Source organism: Salmo trutta, chromosome 17 (genome assembly GCF_901001165.1).
Source record: "Salmo trutta chromosome 17, fSalTru1.1, whole genome shotgun sequence".
Classification (NCBI taxonomy): domain Eukaryota; kingdom Metazoa; phylum Chordata; class Actinopteri; order Salmoniformes; family Salmonidae; genus Salmo; species Salmo trutta.
Window position 1 is genome coordinate 55303543 of NC_042973.1, and position 12705 is coordinate 55316247.

At 43.6% G+C, this 12705-nt stretch overlaps 1 long non-coding RNA gene across 1 annotated transcript; it reads right to left on the minus strand.

Moving 5' to 3' along the window:
* Positions 1 to 7934: 7934 nt before the first annotated feature.
* LOC115151332 (uncharacterized) lies at positions 7935 to 8587 on the minus strand. The gene is made up of 2 exons (XR_003867280.1): positions 8399 to 8587; positions 7935 to 8033 (listed from the first exon to the last, which is right to left on the minus strand). It is a non-coding gene; the product is annotated as an uncharacterized LOC115151332 (long non-coding RNA).
* Positions 8588 to 12705: the final 4118 nt, after the last annotated feature.

The following is a 12705-nucleotide window of genomic DNA, read 5'->3' on the forward strand; positions in this document are numbered from 1 at the left end:
GAGGTTTTATTACTGCCACTTTTAGTGAGTTTGGTACACATCTGGTGGATAGAGAGCCGTTTATTATGTTCAACATAGGAGGGCCAAGCACAGGAAGCAGCTCTTTCAGTAGTTTAGTTGGAATAGGGTCCAGTATGCAGCTTGAAGGTTTAGAGGCCATGCTTATTTTCATCATTGTGTCAAGAGATATAGTACTAAAACACTTTAGTGTCTCCCTTGATCCTAGGTCCTGGCAGAGTTGTGCAGACTCAGGACAACTGAGCTTTGGAGGAATACGCAGATTTAAAGAGGAGTCCGTAATTTGCTTTCTAATGATCATGATCTTTTCCTCAAAGAAGTTCATGAATTTATTACTGCTGAAGTAAAAGCCCTCCTCTCCTGGGGAATGCTGCTTTTTAGTTAGCTTTGCGACAGTATCAAAAATACATTTCGGATTGTTCTTATGTTCTCAATTAAGTTGGAAAAATAGGATGATCGAGCAGCAGGTCTCTCCGATACTGCACGGTACTGTCTTTCCAAGCTAGTTGGAAGACTTCCAGTTTGGTGTGGCGCAATTTCCGTTCCAATTTTCTGGAAGTTTGCTTCAGAGCTCGTGTATTTTCTGTATACCAGGTAGCTAGTTTCTTATGACAAATGTTTTTAGTTTTTAGGGGTGCGACTGCATCTAGGGTGTTGCGCAAGGTTAAATTGAGTTCCTCAGTTAGGTCGTTAACTAATTTTTGTCCTCTGACATCCTTCGGTAGTCAGAGGGAGTCTGGAAGGGCATCAAGGAATCTTTGGGTTGTCTGAGAATTTATAGCACGACTTTTAATGCCCCTTGGTTGGGGTCTGAGCAGATTATTTGTTGCGATTGCAAACGTAATAAAATGGTGGTCCGATAGTCCAGGATTATGAGGAAAAACATTAAGATCCACAACATTTATTCCATGGGACAAAACTAGGTCCAGAGTATGACTGTGGCAGTGAGTAGGTCCAGAGACATGTTGGACAAAACCCACTGAGTCGATGATGGCTCCGAAAGCCTTTTGGAGTGGGTCTGTGGACTTTTCCATGTGAATATTAAAGTCACCAAAATTTAGAATATTATCTGCTAAGACTACAATGTCCGATAGGAATTCAGGGAACTCAGTGAGGAACGCTGTATATGGCCCAGGAGGCCTGTAAACAGTAGCTATAAAAAGTGATTTAGTAGGCTGCATAGATTTCATGACTAGAAGCTCAAAAGACGAAAACGTCGTTGTTGTTTTTTTTGTAAATTATTATGTCAGCAGAGTACCCAGCCAGAAATAATCAGACACCCATTTTTCAAGCTAGCATATAATGTCACAAAAAACAAAACCACAGCTAAATGCAGCACTAACCTTTGATGATATTCATCAGATGACACTCCTAGGACATTATGTTATACAATACATGCATGTTTTGTTCAATCAAGTTTATATTTATATCAAAAACCAGCTTTTTACATTAGCATGTGGTGTTCAGAACTAGCATTCTCACCGAACACTTCCGGTGAATTTACTAAATTACTCACGATAAACGTTCACAAAAAACATAACAATTATTTTAAGAATTATAGATACAGAACTCCGATTTTAAAATAGCTTTTCGGTGAAAGCACATTTTGCAATATTCTGAGTAGATAGCTCGCCATCACAGGCTAGCTATTTTGACACCCACCAAGTTTGGCCCTCACCAAACTCAGATTTACTATAAGAAAAATTGGATTACCTTTGCTGTTCTTCGTCAGAATGCACTCCCAGGACTTCTACTTCAATAACAAATGTTGGTTTGGTTCCAAATAATCCATAGTTATATGCAAATCGCGGCGTTTTGTTCGTGCGTTCAAGACACTATCCGAAGGGTAAAGAAGGGTAACGCGCCCGGCGCGTTTCGTGACAAAAAAATTCAAAATATTCCATTACCGTACTTCGAAGCATGTCAAACGCTGTTTAAAATCAATTTTTATGTGATTTTTCTCTTAAAAAAGCAATAATATTCCGACCGGGAAAGCCTGTTTTCGTTCAAAGACGAAAAAATAAAAACATGGTGTCGGCTCGTGCATCGCCCCAGTCTCATTGTTCTCAGATCGACCACTATCCAAATGCGCTACTGTTTTTCAGCCATGGCCTGCAAAGTCATCATTCAACGTTCTGGAGCCTTCTGAGAGCCTATGGGAGCGTTAGAAAATGTCACGTTACAGCAGAGATCCCCTGTTTTGGATAGAGATGATCAAGAAGGCCAAGAAATGGTCAGAGAGGGCGCTTCCTGTTTGGAATCTTCTCAGGTTTTGGCCTGCCAAATGAGTTCTGTTATACTCACAGACACCATTCAAACAGTTTTAGAAACTTTGGAGTGTTTTCTATCCAAAGCTAATAATTATATGCATATTCTAGTTTCTGGGCAGGAGTAATAATTAGATGAAATCAGATACATTTTTTATCCGGCCGTGAAAATACTGCCCCCATCCATAAAAAGTTAAAATAATATCTGTGAGTATAACAGAACTGATATGTCAGGCAAAACCCAAAGAAAATCCGACCAAAAAATAAATAAATAAAATCACAGGCTCATATTTTGTAAAGCTATTGAAATCTCCTATGTCCGTCACCCAGATTGCAATTCATAATAGCTTCCACTAAATGTCAACAGTATTTATTCAAGGTTTTGAGGCTTCTATTTTGAAAAATGAATAAATATTTACACTTTCAGTGAGCTGACTGCTTGGGTCACATCAGTGTTCTTGGAGAGGGTGCGCACTTGCGAATTTGGCGTTCCTATTGAACACAGTACTTTCCGTATGAAATATTATAGTTTATTTACATTTTAGACAACCTGAGGATGATATAGACACATTGTTTGACTTGTTTGGACGAAGTTTACTGGTAGCTTTTAGAACTTCTTTGTCTGCATGTTGAAGGAGTGGATTTCTGAAGTCATGGCGCCTGCTAAACAGACTAATTTGGGATATAAAGAAGGACTTTTTCGAACAAAACGACCATTCATTGTGTAGCTGGGACCCTTGGGATTGCAAACAGAGGAAGATCTTCAAAGGTAAGTGATTTATTTTAGCGCTATTTGGGATTATGTGACGCCTCTGCTTGTTTGGAAAATATGTTGTTGTGGGGTGCTGTCCTCAGATAATCAAATGCTATACTTTCACCGTAAAGCCTTTTTGAAATCTGACAACGCAGTTCGATTGCCAAGATTCTAAGCTTTTAAATGTATGACACTTGTATTTTGTGTTCCGCTAGTGGTCCACGATCCCTAAGAGTTATTAAAACCATGTGCCCTGATTAGTTAAAACTGGTTCCTCACTGTCATACCTTATAGGGTCCAGAGTTTTCCTGGTTAGGTCAACAGATAAGGACAAACTCTGGGCCCCAGGGCAGAAAAATTGCCCCCCCCCCACTCTGGGACCTATGGTTGCCACCAGTCTGCTTGCCGTTCTCAGCTATTGTCAGGTACTTTGTTGTATTTCCAGCTGAGTCCCCTCCTGTTCCATGATTTAACAAGCGATGACCACTCCACTACCATTGTCAACTACCTCCTCACATGAACTGGAAGCCACGTCTCATGTGTCCACTCATCCACTGGCACAGTGAATGTTTCCTCTCCAAGCACTGTGAGGAAACCCCTGTCGATTTTTCTCTCATTACTTTATGTAGAGTCAATCACAATCACAATCACATTATTACACGTCTATGATTTGACTCCTTGCTTGGACTAACTCATTCTTAGCTCTTTTGTCTCACTGTGTAGTGTTTTTGTGTTATTGTCTTCCCAGTCAAATCCTGTCCTGCACTGGTCAAGCCTCTGAACACCTCAACTCGTGCCTCATGCCCTCATTCAATCACTGCTGTGATCCCTTCCCAAAATGGTGTAAGTAGCCCTCTCATTCCTATTCCCCATAATATTGTACTATAAGTGTCTTTATTAAATGCTTTAGGTTAAAATAATTACTCTTTGACGATTTTTGAAACACATTTTGACGTCTCTGTGGGTCTCCCATCCTCCTCAACAACAGAAATGTCTAATAACGTCTAATACAATTCATCATTAATAATTCTGCAAGTTTTCTGTGTTCAGAAGCCTGATTCTACTCACTGTGGTAGTGTGGAAGTGTTGAGCTGTATTATTTGACCTGTGGTCCTGTTGTCCCCAGTCCCAGTGGTGAAGATAATGTCTTAATTGAGCTTCTTGTCTGTGACTGAGATACGTAATCTGCACATTTACTAAAACGTCAGCTCTCATCTCTCCCAATGTTGTCAATGTCAAACCATGAAGGCCGAGTAGTTTTTTTTCATGATTGCAACTCAGGTCATTCTAGTCGGCTGGCCCTCGCTACATATTCGTCGCCAGACCCACTGGTTCCAGGTCATCTACAAGTCTATGCTAGGTAAAGCTCCGCCTTATCTCAGCTCACTGGTCACCATAACAACACCCACCCGTTGCACGCGCTCCAGCAGGTACATCTCACTGGTCATCCCCAAAGCCAACACCTCTTTTGGCCGCCTTTCCTTCCAGTTCTCTGCTGCCAATGACTGGAACGAATTGTAAAAATCACTGAAGCCGGAGACTTATTGCTCCATCACTAACTTTAAACATCAGCTATCTGAGCAGCTAACGGATCTCTGCAACTGTACATAGTCCATCTGTAAATAGCCCACCCAATCTACCTACCTCATCCCCATATTGATTTTATTTACTTTCTGCTTATTTGCACACCAGTATCACTACTTACACATCATCATCTGCTCATCTATCACTCCAGTGTTAATCTGCTAAATTGTGACTACTTTGCTACTACGGCCTATTTATTGCCATACCTCCTCATGCCATTTGCACACACTGTATATAGACTTTCTTTTTTATTTTGTGTTGACTGTACGCTTGTTTATTCCATGTAACTCTGTGTTGTTGTTTCTGTCGCACTGCTTTGCTTTATCTTGGCCAGGTCGCAGTTGTAAATGAGAACTTATTCTCAACTGGCCAACCTGGTTAAATAAAGGACCTGTTCTCAACTAGCCACCTGGTTAAATAAAGGTGAAATAATAAAAATAAAAGATCCTAGATCATAATGAATCAGATTACATGGAGAGGGGGGACCTGATCCTAGATCATAATGGAATTAGATCCCCCCCATCTCAGATTACATGGAGAGGGGGGGACCTGATCCTAGATCATAATGAATGAGATTACATGGAGAGGGGGGACCTGATCCTAGATCATAATGAATCAGATTACATGGAGAAGGGGGACCTGATCCTAGATCATAATGAATCAGATTACATGGAGAGGGGGACCTGATCCTAGATCATCATGAATCAGATTACATGGAGAGGAGGGACCTGATCCTAGATCATAATGAATCAGATTACATGGAGAGGGGGGGACCTGATCCTAGATCATAATGAATTTGATTACATGGAGAGGGAGGTCCTGATCCTAGATCATAATGAATCAGATTACATGGAGAGGAGGGGACCTGATCCTAGATCATAATGAATCAGATTACATGGAGAGGAGGGACCTGATCCTGTATCATAATGAATCAGATTACATGGAGAGGGGGGACCTGATCCTAGATCATAATGAATCAGATTACATGGAGAGGGGGACCTGATCCTAGATCATAATGAATCAGATTACATGGAGAGGGGGACCTGATCCTAGATCATAATGAATCAGATTACATGGAGAGGGGGGACCTGATCCTAATTCATAATGAATCAGATTACATGGAGAGGGGGGGACCTGATCCTAGATCATAATGAATCAGATTACATGGAGAGGGGGGGACCTGATCCTAGATCATAATTCATCAGATTACATGGAGTTGGGGAGACCTGATCCTATATCATAATGAATCAGATTACATGGAGAGGGGGGACCTGATCCTATATCATAATGAATCAGATTACATGGAGAGGGGGAGATCTGATTCTATATCATAATGAATTAGATTACATGTAGAGGGGGAGACCTGATCCTATATCATAATGAATTAGATTACATGGAGAGGGGAGACCTGATCCTATATCATAATGAATTAGATTACATGGAGAGGGGGGACCTGATTCTAGATCATAATGAATCAGATTACATGGAGAGGGGGGACCTGATCCTAGATCATAATTAATCAGATTACATGGAGAGGGGGGACCTGATCCTAGATCATAATGAATGAGATTACATGGAGAGGGGGACCTGATCCTAGATCATAATGAATCAGATTACATAGAGAGGGGGGACCTGATCCTAGATCATAATGAATCAGATTACATGGAGAGGGGGGACCTGATCCTAGATCATAATGAATCAGATTACATGGAGAGGGGGGACCTGATCCTAGATCATAATGAATCAGATTACATGGAGAGGGGGACCTGATCCTATATCATAATGAATTAGATTACATGGAGAGGGGGGACCTGATCCTAGATCATAATGAATTAGATTACATGGAGAGGGGGGACCTGATCCTAGATCATAATGAATCAGATTACATGGAGAGGGGGGACCTGATCCTAGATCATAATGAATCAGATTACATGGAGAGGGGGGACCTGATCCTAGATCATAATGAATCAGATTACATGGAGAGACGGATATATATAATATACCCTACTATTTTTTAATATTTAATATGCCATAAACTGTTTTTTTTAAGTTTCATTAATTCATTGTAATTAACTTAATCATTATGACACACCCCTCTCTATTATCATTGGTTGCACTAATTGCACTGTTCGTCCACATAACCTGGTTCAAGTATTGATGACATCACCCTGAAGAAGGCACAGTGATGCTGAAACGTTGGTAAATACCCAATAAATTACTGGGAGTTTATATATGAAGTGTGGGATTCTCTTTATTTTTATAGTTTATAACTCTTATGTATGAGCCATCTTTTTGTGTTTTTCAGGCAGCCTGGGAAAGAACTGAAAAAACTCACTAAATAGTCAAGACAGAGACACCAGAAAGACCCAAGAAGACTTGGAAGCAGCATCAGAGGACAGAGAGGGATGTTCAGAACTCACTCAGTCTGGTCAGTTGGTGAGGGTAGACTTGGAGGCTGCTTACCTGACATGAAGGAAGTCCCCCCTCCTCTCCCCTACCTTCCCTATACCCCCTCCTCTCCCCTACCTTCCCTATACCCCCTCCTCTCCCCTACCTTCCCTATACCCCCCTCCTCTCCCCTACCTTCCCTATACCCCCTCCTCTCTCCTACCATCCCTATACCCCCTCCTCTCTCCTACCATCCCTATACCCCCTCCTCTCCCCTACCTTCCCTCAACCCCCTCCTCTCTCCTACCATCCCTATACCCCCTCCTCTCCCCTACCTTCCCTATACCCCCCTCCTCTCCCCTACCCTCCCTATACCCCCTCCTCTCCCCTACCTTCCCTATGCCCCCTCTCTCCCCTACCTTCCCTATACCCCCTCCTCTCCCCTACCTTCCCTATACCCCCCTCCTCTCCCCTACCTTCCCTATACCCCCCCACCTCCTCTCCCCTACCTTCCCTATGCCCCCCCCCCCCCATTGTGTTGGACCATGTTGTGACCATCATGTTTATTTGTTTGAATCTTTTCTTTGTTTGTGATTAGGTTAGAAGAGAATGACTCTTCAACCCAAGAGGCCCTGGAGCAGCTGTGATTAGGTTAGAAGAGAATGACTCCTCAACCCAAGAGGCCCTGGAGCAGCTGTGATCAGGTTAGAAGAGAATGACTCCTCAACCCAAAAGCCCCTGGAGCAGCAGTGAGAGAGCATCAGTGTGGAAGCATTTGGGGAAATTTAAAGAAGGTTTCCTGGAAAAGAGGATTGACTGTTACGTAAAGGGTCAAAGCCACTGAGTGGACAAAACATTAAGGATACCTTCCTAATATTGACTTACGCCTGGTCAGTTTGTCATGGAAAGAAAGGTGTCCTTAATGTTTTGTGTAAATTACATAATAATTATACATTTATGGATTGCTTTATGTTGCCTATTGTTTTCTATTTATTCAACCTGCCATCTACCCACCTGGGGACCTATAAATACTCACTGTGCTGCTGTGTTCAGTAACACCCCATCTAGTGGCCGGACAGTGAACTGCTCACATGACTATCTCACATTTAGGACTGGCTTTTAAATGTTTTATTTTTATTTTTTTATTGTTTTGTGTAAATTACATAATAATTATACATTTATGGATTGTTTTATGTTGCCTATTGTTTTCTATTTATTCAACCTGCCATCTACCCACCTGGGGACCGAGGGTTATGAGAGAACCCCCACATCACTAGCTTCTCTTTATACAACCTGCCATCTACCCACCTGGGGACTGAGGGTTATGAGAGAACCCCCACATAACTAGCTTCTCTTTATACAACCTGCCATCTACCCACCTGGGGACCGAGGGTTATGAGAGAACCCCCACATCACTAGCTTCCATGTTCTGCAGCCTTGTAAAGATAAGGAGGGGATGACTGGGAGGCAGTTTGGCATATATTTAAATTGTCCTATTCCATTCCTTTACTGAGATTTGTGTGCAGGTATTTTGTTCTGGAGTTGTTAGATATTACCTGTTAGATATTGTTGCACTGTCGAAAATGGAAGCACAAGCATTTCGCTACACTCGCATTAACATTTGCTAACCATGTGTATGTGACCAATAAAATTTGATTTGATTAGTCAATTCTAGGGGAAATCACACAGTTCTGCCTCCATGGTGGCAAAGTAAATAAAGTATAGCAAGTAAAACACTGGAATGGTAGATTTGTAGTTTGAAGAAAGTTCAAAGTTAAAATATAAATAATATGGTGCAAAGGAGCAAAATAAATAAAATAAATAAATACAGTAGGGGAAGAGGTAGTTGTTTGGGCTAAATTATAGATGGGCTATGTACAGGTGCAGTGATCTGGGAGCTGCTCTGATAGCTGGTGCTTAAAGCTAGTGAAGGAGATAAGTGTTTCCAGTTTCAGAGATTTTTGTAGTTCGTTCCAGTCATTGGCAGCAGAGAACTGGAAGGAGAGACGACCAAAGGAGGAGTTGGCTTCAGGGGTGACCAGAGAGATTTCCTGCTGGAAAGTGTGCTACAGGTGGGTGCTGCTATGGTGACCAGTGAGCGGAGATAAGGGGGGACTTTACCTAGCAGGGTCTTGTAGATGACCTGGAGCCAATGTGTTTGGCGACGATTATGAAGCGAAGGCCAGCCAACGAGAGCGTACAGGTCGCAGTGGTGGGTAGTATATGGGGCTTTGGTGACAAAACGGATGGCACTGTGATATACTGCATCCAGCTTGTTGAGTAGGGTATTGGAGGCTGTTTTGTAAATGACATCGCCAAAGTCGAGGATTGGTAGGATGGTCAGTTTTACGAGGGTATGTTTGGCAGCATGAGTGAAGGATGCTTTGTTGCGAAATAGGAAGCCAATTCTAGATTTAACTTTGGATTGGAGATGATTGATGTGAGTCTGGAAGGAGAGTTTACAGTCTAACCAGACACCTAGGTATTTGTAGTTGTCCACAAATTCTAAGTCAGAACCGTCCAGAGAAGTGATGCTGGACAGGCAGGCAGGTGCAGGCAGCGATCGGTTGAAGAGCATGCATTTAGTTTTACTTGTGTTTAGGAGCAGTTGGAGACCACGGAAGGAGAGTTGAATGGCATTGAAGCTCATCTGGAGGTTAGTTAACACAATGTCCAAAGAAGGGCCAGAAGTATACAGAATGGTGTCGTCTGCGTAGAGGTGGATCAGAGATTCACCAGCAGCAAGAGCGACACCATTGATGTATACAGAGAAAAGAGTTGGCCCAAGAATTGAACCCTGTGGTACCCCCATAGAGACTGCCAGAGGTCCAGACAGCAGGCCCTCCGATTTGACACACTGAACTCTGTCAGAGAAGTAGTTGGTGAACCAGGCAACGCAATCGTTTGAGAAACCAAGGCTACTGAGTCTGCCGATGAGGATGTGGTGATTAACAAAATTAAAAGCCTTGGCCAGGACAATGAATATGGCAGCACAGTATTGTTTCTTATCGATGGCGGTTATGACGTCGTTTAGGACCTTGAGCGGGGCTGAGGTGCACCCATGACCAGCTCTGAAACCAGATTGCATAGCGGAGAGGGTGCGGTGGGATTCGAAATGGTCGGTAATCTGTTTGTTGACTTGGCTTTCGAAGACCTTAGAAAGGCAGGGTAGGATGGATATAGGTCTGTAGCAATTTGGGTCAAGAGTGTCACCTCCTTTGAAGAGAGGGATGACAGCAGCTGCTTTCCAATCTATGGGAATCTCAGACGACACGAAAGAGAGGTTGAACAGGCTAGTAATAGGGGTTGCAATAATTTTGGCAGATAATTTTAGAAAGAAAGGGTCCAGATTGTCAAGCCCAGCTGATTTGTAGGGGTCCAGATTTTGCAGCTCTTTCAGAACATCAGCTGAATGGATTTGGGAGAAGGAGAAATGGGGGAGGCTTGGGCGAGTAGCTGTGGGGGGTGCAGTGCTGTTGAATGCAGTAGGGGTAGTTAGGTGGAAAGCATGGCCAGCCGTAGAAAAATGCTTATTGAAATTCTCAATTATAGTGGGCTTATCAGTGGAGACAGAGTTTCCTATCCTCAGTGCAGTGGGCAGTTGGGAGGAGGTGTTCTTATTCTCCATGGACTTTACAATGTCCCAGAACTTTTTAGAGTTTGAGTTGCAGGAAGCAAATTTCTGTTTGAAAAAGCTAACCTTGGCGTTTCTAACTGCCTGTGTGTATTGGTTTCTAACTTCCCTGAAAAGTTGCATATCGCGGGGGCAGTTCGATGCTAATGCAGAACGCCACAGGATATTTTTGTGTTGGTTAAGGGCAGTCGGGTCTGGGGAGAACCAAGGGCTATATCTGTTCCTGGTTCTAAATTTCTTGAAAGGGGCATGCTTATTTAAGATGGTGAGGAAGGCATTTAAAAAAAATAACCAAGGATCCTCTACTGACGGGATGAGGTCAATATCCTTCCAGGATACCAGGGCCAGGTCGATTAGAAAAGCTTGCTCGTTGAAATGTTTCAGGGAGTGTTTGACAGTGATGAGTGGAGGTCGTTTGACCGCTGACCCATTGCGGGTGCAGGCAATGAGGCAGTGATCGCTGAGATCTTGGTTGAAAACAGCAGAGGTGTATTTAGAGGGCACGTTGGTTAGGATGATATCTATGAGGGTGCCAGTGTTTGCGGCTTTGGGGTTGTACCTGGTGGGTTCATTAATAATTTGTGTGAGATTGAGGGCATCAAGCTTGGATTGTAGGATGGCTGGGGTGTTAAGCATGTCCCAGTTTAGGTCACCTAGTAGCACGAGCTCTGAAGATAGATGGGGGGCAATCAGTTCACCTATGGTGTCCAGAGCACAGCTAGGGGCCGAGGGGGGTCTATAGCAGGCGGCGACGGTGAGAGACTTGTTTTTGGAGAGGTGGATTTTTAAAAGTAGAAGTTGAAATTGTTTGGGTACAGACCTGAATAGCAGGACAGAACTCTGCAGGCTATATCTACAGTAGATTGCAACACCGCCCCCTTTGGTCGTTCTATCTTGTCTGAAAACGTTGTAGTTGGGGATGAAGATTTCAGAGTTTTTGGTGGACTTCCTAAGCCAAGATTCAGACACAGCTAGGACATCCGGGTTGGCAGAGTGTGCTAAAGCAGTGAATAAAACAAACTTAGGGAGGAGGCTTCTAATGTTAACATGCATGAAACCAAGGCTATTACGGTTACAGAAGTCATCAAAAGAGAGCGCCTGGGGAGTAGGAGTGGAGCCAGGCACTGCAGGGCCTGGATTCACCTCTACATCCCCAGAGGAGCAGAGAAGAATGAGTATGAGGGTACGGAATTGATCGTCTGTGACGTCCAGAATAGAGAGAAAAAGGAGCAGGTTTCTGGGGGCGATAAAATAGCTTCAAGGTATAATGTACAGACAAAGGTATGGTGGGATGTGAATACAGAGGAGGTAAACCTAGGCATTTAGTGATGATGATAGAGATATTGTCTCTAGAAACATCATTGAAACCAGAAGATGTCATAGCATGTGTGAGTGGAGGAACTGAGAGGTTGGATAAGGTATAATGAGCAGGGCTAGAGGCTCTACAGTGAAATAAGCCAATAAACGCTAACCAGAACAGCAATGGACATTGCATATTGACATTAAGGAGAGGCATGCTTAGCCGAGTGATCAAAGGGTCCAGTGAGATTCAGACAGCTAGCCGGGCCATAGGTAGCAAGCTGGTGGAAGATGGAGGGAGGGCTGTTTTTAGCCACCTCGTGCGTTTCCGTCTGTGGGTTAGTGGGGTTCCGTGTGGAAGGGGGGACCTGTCCAAGTTGGCAAAATAGTTATAGTGGCCCAAGAAAAGTGTCCGATAGACCTATTCAGATCGCAGCCGATAAGACAGCTAACGATTAGCCGGCTGCAGATGGGCGATCAGGTTACGTCGCGACGGAGGGGCCAGTTGGATAACTCCCTCGGGCAGATAACGTCGGTGGTCCAGTTGTGAAGGCCCGATGGGGCTCCGCATCGGCAGTAAAACGGGTCAGGATAGGTGATTGTAGCCCAGGAGACACTTCAGCTGGCTAGCTCAGGAAAAGCCCACGAGTGGCTGACGGAACTCTTCAGCTGGCTAGCTCCGGAATAATGTGTGTTAATTCCGGGACCGACGTTGCCAATAGTCACTCAGGTAGCAGCTAGTTAGCTGCAAGATCCAGGTG